Source organism: Macrobrachium rosenbergii, chromosome 27, assembly GCF_040412425.1.
Source record: "Macrobrachium rosenbergii isolate ZJJX-2024 chromosome 27, ASM4041242v1, whole genome shotgun sequence".
Classification (NCBI taxonomy): Eukaryota; Metazoa; Arthropoda; class Malacostraca; order Decapoda; family Palaemonidae; genus Macrobrachium; species Macrobrachium rosenbergii.
This window is the reverse complement of record NC_089767.1, coordinates 27,552,009-27,564,508: the sequence shown is the minus strand read 5'-3', so window position 1 is coordinate 27,564,508 and position 12,500 is coordinate 27,552,009. Positions and strand designations below refer to the sequence as shown.

The 12,500-nt window shown below is 32.7% G+C and overlaps 1 long non-coding RNA gene across 1 annotated transcript in view; it reads left to right on the top strand.

Annotated features, from left to right (window-relative positions):
• LOC136853513 (uncharacterized) overlaps nt 1–12,500 on the top strand; it is a 343,444-nt gene that overhangs the window by 195,305 nt on the left and 135,639 nt on the right. The gene's annotated exons all lie outside the window — the stretch shown is intronic.

The window sequence follows — 12,500 nt, the reverse complement described above, 5'->3', positions numbered from 1 at the left end:
TCGTATACATGTACGTTTTGTATATTCCGTGTTTGTATATACATACTACTAAAACGGCTCTCTCTCTCTCTCTCTCTCTCTCTCTCTCTCTCTCAAGGTTTCGTAGGTTTACATATACGTTTTGTATATTCCGTGTTTGTATATACATTCTACTAAAACGGCTCTCTCTCTCTCTCTCTCTCTCTCTCTCTCTCTCTCTCTCTTAGGTAGGATATTCACGTACATTATAAACACGGCTGGCCTCCATCCACACATGAAGCGCTGCACTTCATTTGTCTAGCGATCTGTCTCGATTCTTTGTAGTGTTTGACCGAGACAGACATCATACTTGAATAATTCAAGATCCGCCGGGAAAGAGAAAGGGTGATGGATACGTGTATTTTTAAGGCCACATCAAGCTTGCCTATAAAACACCGCGGTTTATGTGATTCAGGGAACTCAGAGGAAGACAGGGAGCCCCATATGCTGTAATCGAACGGTATGAAGGACCGGTTATTAGCGTCTGGGGGAATGCGAAGCCTGCTTTGTATGTGTATGGTGAAGCGGTGACACGATATAGCCGTGAACCTCGTGGGAGTGGTGTCCAAAGTTATATCTGTAGAAGAAAAAATAAATTGCCGTCCCAGTAGATAGATTTATGATGAATCCAATTTTGATGGAAGAGTCACTTATTTATTTAAGTATACCTTTACAGTAACCAGACCACTGAGCTGATTAACAGTTCTCCTAGGGCTGGCCCGAAGGATTAGACTTATTTTACGTGGCTAAGAACCAGTTGGTTAACTAGCAACGGGACCTACAGGTTATTGTGGAATCCGAGCCACATTGTAGCGAGAGATGAATTTTTATCACCAGAAATAAATTCCTCTTACTCTTCATTGGCCGGTCGGAGATTCGAACTCGCGGCCAGCAGAGTGCTAGCTGAGAACGGAACCCACCCGCCCAATGAGGAACTGAGTCACTTATTAATGAGATGTGAAGACTACATGTCAGTTATTTAAAAAAAAGAAAAGTGGTTGTGGAAGGAAACTCTTTTTACAATATACTAAATGCTATCCAAGGACAAATAAATCAACTGAAGCTGCTCCATGATAAAAGACGAATAGTAGTTACAACTGCTGGAGATGATAAGTACTATAGCCCATTCTCAGAATTTGGAATAATGGTTAAAACTTTAGATTCTTCGTCATGTAGATCTGAAGCCTTGCCGGGCATATCGTAGTCCGTTCAGATTACTTCGATAAGAGGAATTTCCGTACCATCAAAAACAGTGTTGGAAGACATCAATTAATAATTTATATGTATAAACACTTGAATCGCTAAGATAAAGGCATTCATTTCGAGGTTGCATAGATTACTAGAACCTGGCAGAAAGCCAAGTATTTGAAAAACAAGTTTTAGTTATGAAAGGCGAAAGGAAAGAATTTCATAATTACAGACATATTCTGAGCCACATAACATTAAGATAATTAGATTCAAGATCATTCTTCTAAGTTACTCAGTCTGAGTATTTTTACGCAGCCTCGAATGTTACTAGAAGCAAGTTAAAAGATCGTTTTGGAATGTGGAAAGTATTCACGTGGATGATTACTTGTATAATCTGAGAAGAGAGGTGAGTAAAGCAAGAATATTAGTGCGATCAGTAATGGCAGCATTATCAGTTAGGTAGAAGCAGAAATATATATATATATATATATATATATATATATATATATATATATATATATATATATATATATATATATATATATATATGTATATATGTATGTATATTTATATATATTATATATATGTGTGTGTGTGCGTGTGTATGTATGTATGTATGTATGTACTAGCTGACCAACCCGGCGCTGCCCGGGAAAACTGTATGACAACCGATAAACTCTCTCTCTCTCTCTCTCTCTCTCTCTCTCTCTCTCTCTCTCTCTCTCTCTCCTGTTAAGATAGTTACTTGTCAGTTACGGTGCCCAACGCTTTTGACATTTTATATTTCACCCCTTCTCACACCCCCTTTCCTGTCGGGGCTGAACTTTGACTTAAAAGGCATCGGGAGTGTCACTATTCATCTGAGCGACCTCGAAAACTGTGGATGAGACACTAACATCTGCTGTTCGGTTATTTTTACATGTCAGTCCCTTTACCACCCCCACCCCCTTTCACGCTAGTGATGTTTTACCCCCGCCCCACAGTATTCTTTTATGGATAGTAAATCATATACATACCAAAATGAGGTATTATAAATCAGTAGAGTTTATTTAGTTATTGAGTCATGGGCAGAACCAGCCCCGTTTCAGGGAAGCCCTTCCCACCCCAACCCCCTTTGGTGCCCTTTGGTGCCCTTTGGTGCTAGTGATGCCTTACCCCCACAGTATTCTTTTCCAGATAGTAAGTCATATGTATACCAAGTTTGGTTGAAATTGCTCAATGCATTCCAGAGTTATTCCTGAACACACACACACACACACAAACATCTATTTTGATATCTATCTGTCTATCTATCCATCTATATATATATATATATATATATATATATATATATATATATATATATATAAAATGCATGCATTATACGTTTCTGCATAACTTGTTATACTGTATATCATACTCTGTGACTGACGTATAGCTAGTGTGCGTTGTGATAGAGTCATTGGTATAATATAAAAGTGGATGTCAGAAAAGTGTATGCATATACTGCCATTTGTTCATCATTTAATTGTAGATAAAGCTTCAGTGGCACAATTACTGATGGGCAAGGTTATTGAAATTCAAAGTTCTCTCAGCTTTAATTTCTTTTATTTCCAAATTTGGGAATCAAGAATATAGAAAAGCTAATTCCTTATTTAGGTATCAACAATTGCAACAAGTAAAAAATGCGGCGAAGTTTCTTCGGCGCAATCGAGTGTTCTGTACATTGTATAATCAAGGCCACCGAAGATAGATCTATCTTTCGGTGGTCTCGGTATAATGCTGTATGAGCCGCGGCCCATAAAACTTTAGCCACGGGCCTGTGGTGGCCTGGCTTATATCGTTGCCAGATGCACGATCATGGCTAACTTTAATCTTAAATAAAATAAAAACTACTGGGGCTAGAGGGCTGCAATTTGGTATGTTTGATTATTGGAGGGTGGATGATCAACAAAGCAATTCGCAACCCTCTACCGTCAGCAGTTTTTAAGATCTGAGGGCGGACAGAAAAAGTGCGGTCGGACAGACAAAGCCGGCACAATAGTTTTCTTTTCAGAAAACTAAAAATGTGAAGGAGAAAATGGTAAATTGATGTTTTCAATCATGTAAAACTTACAATTACTTTCCTTCACCTCAATAATAGTTCGTTTTGCGCAATCCCTCGTGAGATACTTAAATATTCTCCTTAATTTTATATCTATTTTAAATTGATATATTAATATATTATTGCAATGATTTATTCCCTTTGCTACTTTTCTTGAATAATACTTACCTCTTCAGTTATCTAAATACTCTTAGTATGTTTCATAATGAATAGTTGATAACTCATAGCGCCATATTTTAATGGCTTTTAAGCATGTTAAAATATTAATGGGGCGCAGTCGCTGACATGCTGATCTTTTAGCTTTTACTGTGTTTTTAATGTCTGTTTTGCTCTCGTGTTTTGAAATGTTTTGTCGAGTGGAAGAAAATTCCAGTTGGCGTAAATGGAAAAACACTCGTTCAGGAACAGCTTTTGTATCTCTTGTTCTCATTCCTGTCACTATTACTGTTCAGGAATTGTATTGTTTTCGAGACGTGAATAATTTGGCATTTTTGCCAGAAGCGAAAGGTCTTGCACTCCGTTGTCTCACTTTCCTCTTGGCCAAAGACTTTTAATGCACACACACACACACACACACACACACACACACACACACACACACACACACACACACACACACACACATATATATATATATATATATATATATATATATATATATATATATATATATATATATATATATATATATATATATATATATATATATACTATATAATGTATATATATATATATATATATATATATATATATATATATATATATATATATATATATATATATATATATATATATATATATATATATATATATATATATATATATATATATATATATATATATATATATATATAGAATTTCTGACTCACGTCAGGATCAGACCCAGGTCTTTCAAGTGGAAGGCAAGCTATCCACTAGGCCATACAAGTGAGTCAGATATATATATATATATATATATATATATATATATATATATATATATATATATATATATATATATATATAGAGAGAGAGAGAGAGAGAGAGAGAGAGAGAGAGATACATACAGTACATAAATAAACGCATAGATAGATATGTAGAAGTATGTCTGTTTATGTAAAAATGAGGCTTGAGCTCTCTAGTTCTTATTAAATCGAGGTTGTCAGCCTGCCCCTTTTAAGTCTGGCTGCGATCATCATAGTTGTCGAACTACCATGTACCTTGTTTCCTTCTTAATTCAAAATGTAGAAAATATTTTCTAACGGAATAAGTCCATTAGCCCATATCGCCAATGACTCCAACCTACGACTTCCCACTTAGTAGATACGATTGCTGCCCATCGTACCATGAATTTTTTTTTACGACTGTATGTATACTTTGTGTGTGTATATATATATATATGTGTGTGTGTGTGCGTATATATATGTGTATATATATATATATGTATATATTATATATATATATATATATATATATATATATATATATATATATATATATATATTATAATGTGTTATAATATATACTGTATAACCATTCTACAAATATGATATGTGTTTCTGTGAAATTTTTTATGTTTTGCTTGCAGATTCGTCGTTTGTTGTGAAATATGATGATATGATTTTAAAATGTCTTTTCTTACAGGTAAATTGTGTCTCATGTGATTCTGAAATATGTTTTGATATGTTTTTTCCATTTGCTTAATACAGTGTGCAGTATATTAAAATGATTACTGAGTGTTATGAAATCGAATTCGTAACATACCGAGAAGAGAGAAAGGTTAGGTTACCCTGTTGTCAGATAACAGTAAATCTTTTTGAGATTGTGAACTCTGCTTATAGTTTTTGAACTTAGAAAAAAATTTGTCTGTTTAAAGTTTTAAAAGCACAATGTTTCATTTTGACCATCAGTGATTAGGGATATTTGTGTATGTGTACGAGGTAATTGATATATCTCTCTAGTCCTCCTTTATTAAAGTGAAATAGAACCAGGGAAACCGTTATAGTGTTAGTTGAAGTGATGCCCATTTTCCACTAGTCTGTTTATAGCTCATTAGTTGTTACCTCACCCATAACTTGATAAAGTTAGATTGGTTTTTTCAAGTGAAAAGCAAGTTTTAAGGGATCACTGTATCTTTAGAGTATTCAGTCTTAATATTTTTGTTATGAGGTTTCAAGTATCTGGCCGAGGTGAGGTAAACTTTTGGGTCTTATTATTTGTGTAATAACCAGGTACTTGATAACTTTGTGATATATATATATATATATATATATATATATATATATATATATATATATATATATATATATATATATATATATATATATATATATATATATATATATATGTATATGTAATACATTTGGTAACATGCATATCTTTAGGTTCCTCACAATTTATATTTGCATAAAATACTTCTCCTCTGTGGGATGATTGATTTGGATGTGAATCCATAAGAGCTGAAGAGTTCGCTATATTTCGCGAGGCGCCATCAATTCTGGACAGACTAGAAAGCGTTGTCGTAATTTTTTTCTGATGAATAGTGATGAATGTTGAGATGCAGATAACGACGAAGTATTTAACGCTTCTGGAAGATAGTTCTTTGGTATACATGGAATTTTTACTCCCCCCCCTCCCAAAAAAACTCGACGTAAATTATTCAGAATGTAAGTTGTATGTATTTATATATATATATATATAATATATATATATATATATATATATATATATATATATATATATATATATATATATATATACATGTATATATATATTTCTGTGTGATTGTGTGTGATGATTTATATGTATATATATATGTGTGTATATTTACATACACACACACACACACACACACACACACACACACATATATATATATATATATATATATATATATATATATATATATATATATATATATATATATATATATATATATATATATATTTATATATATGTATGTGTGTGTGTGTGTGTATGTATGTATATGCGAATTTGTATGTGTGACGTATTTTTAGAAACCCCAGTACTCTACTGACTTCCTGATTTCCTCAAAGTTGTATAAACTTGAAAACACGAATGCTTGAAGTCGTAATAAAGAGGAAATTAAGAAAACCCAACTCCCGCGGTGAAATCCCAACGTACTCACTTTAGGTTGGTGTGTCCCTACGAAACCTTGAATCCAAATAAAGTAAAATTCCAACTGTTGTGATGCTATTCTAACCCACGCATGATCGGATCCTATCGTGCATCGGTTCGAATGTCACATACCTAACTAAATTAATCAGTAACGAGAGAGAGAGAGAGAGAGAGAGAGAGAGAGAGAGAGAGAGAGAGAGAATCAATATGTGCTCTGCAGAATTTGACTCAATGTTGTACATTATTCACACCTAAGCGATTCACCTTCCTAAACACATGAAGTGCTAACATCTTGTAAATTGGAAACATGTCTAAATATAGCAGTAGTACTGTACAAGGTTAGCTCTAATGTTCATGCACGGAATGGTCTCTTCTCTCAAAGTGTTCATTCACTTGGCACAGTGATTTAATGGCAAGAAACTTCCGTCATCTACTTTTCAGTTATTATGGAGTGGATTTGTTGAGTAGCATTTGATTTATACTATATTTTTAAAGAAAAAAATAGTAAGAATAATAGCAGTAATAGATTATTATTATTATTATTATTATTATTATTATTATTATTATTATTATTATTATTATTATTATTATTATTATTATTAACCTGACAAAAACTTCTTTCAGTTTTTAACTTGTTTACTTGTAAATAGTAATTTGTAAATATTTACAAGTAAACAAGTTATACACAGGAATCTTGTTGGTTTCTCTTTCAATTATTATTATTAAATTTCAATTATTATTATTATTATTATTATTATTATTATTATTATTATTACTGAAACTGTAACAACAAAACGATGCCACTGGCATTTATACCCCGGTGGGACACGATTCAGCCAATCTAGAAGTGATTGTTATCAATATAGTCTTCCCACTGGGGAGGGGAGGGGTTGAAATAATTAATGTTTATGTACTGCTGATGGTGACCCCATTTGATTCCGCCATTTTCAAAAGGGGAAAGTAGATTTTGTGACGAGAGGTGCAGCAGAATTGCAACGTCGTGTTTTGTGATTTCAACCCCCCCCCTAATTAATCCACTGGAAACGATTGTTGCGCAGGATTTCATCATTGCTTTCATTTGCCATTCGCAAGCGACCGGTATTTAGGCAGATTAAATCCATCAGCAGTTTCGATTCCGTTATGTCTGTGGAATATGATGATATTCTAACTTTTTCCAATATGCGATGGAATATTATTAGAATATTTTCATTTTATGGGGTTCATTGATAGAAAACGTTTATGATTTTTGAATTATTTTTTAATTATATTATATTATATATTATATTATATTATATTATATTATATTATATTATATTATAATATATTATATTATATTATATTTAGTTTACGATGAAATCCTTTTCTTATGACTGAATATCACTTTTAAAGATTCCATATCGTAAGAAAATCCTTACACAGAATTTTTAGTTCTATGAACAAAAATTATACATTTTGAAATATTAATTGGCAGATATTCAGTAGAATAACGCTTCATTTTTAGAGTAAAATCAGTTTCATAAGGTTTTACAGTGAATTAAAAACAGAAGAAAAAGCAATGCGCATTACGTGAAACCCATTTGAAAAAGCGTTTACATTATAAAAAATTTTGTTATACAAGAAATCATTTTATGAATTTTTCAGTTATTATCCTGGAATATGAATAAAAAAGCATGAATATAAATAACTTCCATTACACGATAATCATTCTTGGAAACCATTACATGAAAATCAACAAAGAAAACAATTGCCCATTATGAGATTAGCGGAATAGAACTTTTACATTAAAAGGATTTTATTTTTTTGTAAAAGCTGGTATTATGTGAAAGTGTATGAAACTGTGACGTTATATAAAAAAAGATATTTTAAAAGTGATTCGTCTTTTTTGTCATTTCTAAACTGAAAGAAAAATACAGTAAATAATCATTATAGGAATGTATGCATTTCAGGCAGTCAGTAGGAAAATAATTTGCATAGGGTGAATAGTTATGACATATAAAATCTCTCTTATTATTTTTCTTTTTAAGTTACTCCCGTCCCCGCAGGGGGTAAGATTATGCTTGGCATTAAGAGGATTTAACACTGGGGAGAGAGAGAGAGAGAGAGAGAGAGAGAGATAATTTATTGTGGTTTCTAGCTTGTCATCGTCATAGACTTTACTCTTTCTTGTTGACAGGTGTAATTATTTTTTGTTATTAATGAAAAGGATGTTCATAAATTATAGCCTTGCAGTTTAATCGACCGTCATGATTACATTCAATTCATATTCTTTCTTGGTATTAGATGACAGTTGAAGGACAGCTAAAACACAAAAACACACACACACACACACACACACACACACACACACACACATATATATATATATATATATATATATATATATATATATATATATATATATATATATATATATATATATATATATATCATTGTTGACTATATATATATTATAATAACTACTATTCACTGCTGACTCTTCACAGATTTTAGGTTCTTATAATAAAGACTAAGTCCCCTCTCAAAATCCTGATGTAACGGGACTTTCGTAATAAGATGAGTTTAGGTTTTGTATAGCCACTGATTTTAATAGTTATAATGTTCTCTTAACTTCTCGAATTCTTCGCGCTTTTTTGGATACGATCGTCACTACAAAGCCTTAAGATCAAAGTGCAAGATATGTGAAGAAATCATGATGTCCGGACATCATAATTTTTTCATATTTCTTGCACTTGGATCTTAAGGCTTTGTACTGACAAGCGTATCTAAAAAAGCGCGAAGAATTCGAGAGGTTAAGAGGGCATTGTGGCTACTACAATTACATATGTATCTGGTAAAAAGTGACCAGTAGATTCTACGTATATATACAGTATATATATATATATATATATATATATATATATATATATATATATATATATATATATATATATATATATATATGAGTGTGTTGTGTGTGTATACATACATACTTACACACACACACACACCTAGTTTGATAGACAGACAGATGTCACTGAACATGACATAATGATTCCGTGTTGGGACGACTCGAGGAGTGAATATTTAGCACTTGAGTAATGACACCACCGCAATATTCATGCTTCATAAGCTCTTAAGTATGGATGCGTGCTCCCGTGTCATCTGTCATGTCCTTTGGTGTCACGATAAAGAAAGCTTCTCTCTTCTCTCGGGGTCGTTTTAATTGACGAAGCGAGAATAAGTGTCAGAGCCTATTCGTTGGGTTTCGACCAGCGGCACAGTGAAGGTTGTCAGTAATTAGCTGGAGTTTTGGTATTTTATGTTTATGTATGTATTAAAAACGTTAATTTTTTTTCGATAATTAGCTGTATTTTTTACCGTTTATGTTGATGTACGTGCTAAAAACGTCAATTTTTTTCAATAATTAGCTGTAATTTTAACCTTTTATATTTATGCATGTGCTAAAAGCGCAAATTTTTTTTCAATAATTAGCTGCATTTTTTACCGTTTATATTGATGTACGTGCTAAAAACGTCAACTTTTTTTTTTCAATAATTAGCTGTAATTTTAACCGTTTATATTTATGCATGTACTAAAAGCGTCAAAGATTTTCAATAATCAGTTGCAATTTTGACATTTTACGTTTATGTGAGCAAAAAACGTTAAATTATTTCAGTACTGAGCTGTAATGTTGACCGTTTATATTTATCTATGTGCTTAAAAGTTAAAGGTTTTCAGTAATTAGCTGTATTTTTGACCGTTTACATTCTTGTATGTGCTAAAAACGTTCAGTATTCTCAGTAATTAGCTGTATTTTTACTGTTTATATTTACTTTTGTGAGTTAATATCAAAAGGATAAATGATTACTGTTTTGTACGCTTCGGAAACCAAGGCGATAAACAACCCAGGAAAATAAAACACGAAAATAATCAATAGTTTATACTGACTTTTATACATGTCTGATCCTTCGTATACAATAAATTTACAGTGGTTAGGACGCTTGCGTAACCTGGCAGAGGTCCTTGTTTTAGGCACTGAGTTAAATAACCCTGACCACTTTTAACCCAAGCAGTGAATTAGGTTCCTGTTAGTTAGCTGCCTCTGGTGAACTGTAAATATGGCGGAGAGGTCAGGGGGCTACAACCTCATTCCCAGACACGTGCCAACAATTTCTGGAACCCCCCCCCCCGCCCACCAACTCTAAACGAAAAAGCTCTCTCTCTCTCTCTCTCTCTCTCTCTCTCTCTCTCTCTCTCTCTCTCTCTCTCTCTCATATACACATATAAATTATATTTAAATATATCTCTCTCTCTCTCTCTCTCTCTCTCTCTCTCTCTCTCTCTCTCTCTCTCTCTCTCTCTCTTTAAATTATATATATATATATATATATATATATATGTGTGTGTGTGTGTGTGTGTGTGTGTGTGTGTGTGTGTGTACGTATGTATATGTATATATGTATATATGTATATATATTGTATGTGCTCTTAATATCGATGACACCTCTTGTAAATGTAGTGGTCTGAAATCATTTATGAGTAATAGCTTTGAACACCAACCGAACGCTCTGTTTCAGTGCTTTTGACACATTAGCATATACGTACTAAAACATTTCGAAGTTTCACAGTTAAATTATATACACATATAAATTATATTTAAATATACATCTCTCTCTCTCTCTCTCTCTCTCTCTCTCTCTCTCTCTCTCTCTCTTTAAATTTATATATATATATATATATATATATATATATATATATATATATATATAAATATATATATATATATATATATATATGTGTGTGTGTGTGTGTGTGTGTGTACGTATGTATATGTATATATGTATATATGTATATATATTGTATGTGCTCTTAATATCGATGACACCTCTTGTAAATGTAGTGGTCTGAAATCATTTATGAGTAATAGCTTTGAACACCAACCGAACGCTCTGTTTCAGTGCTTTTGACACGGTAGCATATACGTACTAAAACATTTCGAAGTTTCACAGTTAAATTATAAATGATAAGTCATTCCGCTGTGAAAGGTTTTTTCGATGCTGTGAAATGAAAGGTTTTTCGATGCTGTGAAAGGTTTTTTCGATGCTGTGAAATGAAAGGTTTTTCGATGCTGTGAAATGAAAGATTTTTCGATGCTGTGAAATGAAAGGTTTTTCGATGCTGTGAAATGAAAGGTTTTTCGATGCTGTGAAATGAAAGGTTTTTCGATGCTGTGAAATGAAAGGTTTCTCGATGCTGTGAAAGAAAGGTTTTTCGATGGTGTGACATGAAAGGTTTTTCGATGCTGTGAAATAAAAGATTTTTCGATGCTGTGAAATGAAAGGTTTTTCGATGCTGTGAAATGAAAGGGTTTTCGATGCTGTGAAATGAAAGGTTTTTCGATGCTGTGAAATGAAAGGTTTTTCGATGCTGTGACATGAAAGGTTTTTCGATGCTGTGAAATGAAAGGTTTCTCGATGCTGTGAAAGAAAGGTTTTTCGATGCTGTGACATGAAAGGTTTTTCGATTGTGTGAAATGAAAGGTTTTTCGATGCTGTGAAATGAAAGGTTTTTCGATGCTGTGAAATGAAAGGTTTTTCGATGCTGTGACATGAAAGGTTTTTCGATGCTGTGAAATGAAAGGTTTTTCGATGGTGTGAAATGAAAGGTTTTCAATGCTGTAAAATGAAAGGTTTTTCGGTGCTGTGAAATGAAAGGTTTTTCGATGCTGTGAAATCAAAGGTTTTTCGATATTGTGAAATGAAAGGTTTTTCGATGTTGTGAAATCCAAGGTTTTTTGATGCTGTGAAATGAAAGGTTTTTCGATGCTGTGAAATGAAAGGTTTTTCGATGCTGTGACATGAAAGGTTTTTCGATGGTGTGAAATGAAAGGTTTTTCGATGCTGTGAAATGAAAGGTTTTTCGATGCTGTGAAATGAAAGGTTTCTCGATGCTGTGAAATGAAAGGTTTTTCGATGCTGTGACATGAAAGGTTTTTCGATGCTGTGAAATGAAAGATTTTTTGATGCTGTGAAATGAAAGGTTTTTCGATGCTGTGAAATGAAAGGTTGTTCGATGCTGTGAAATGAAAGGTTTTTCGATGCTGTGAAATGAAAGG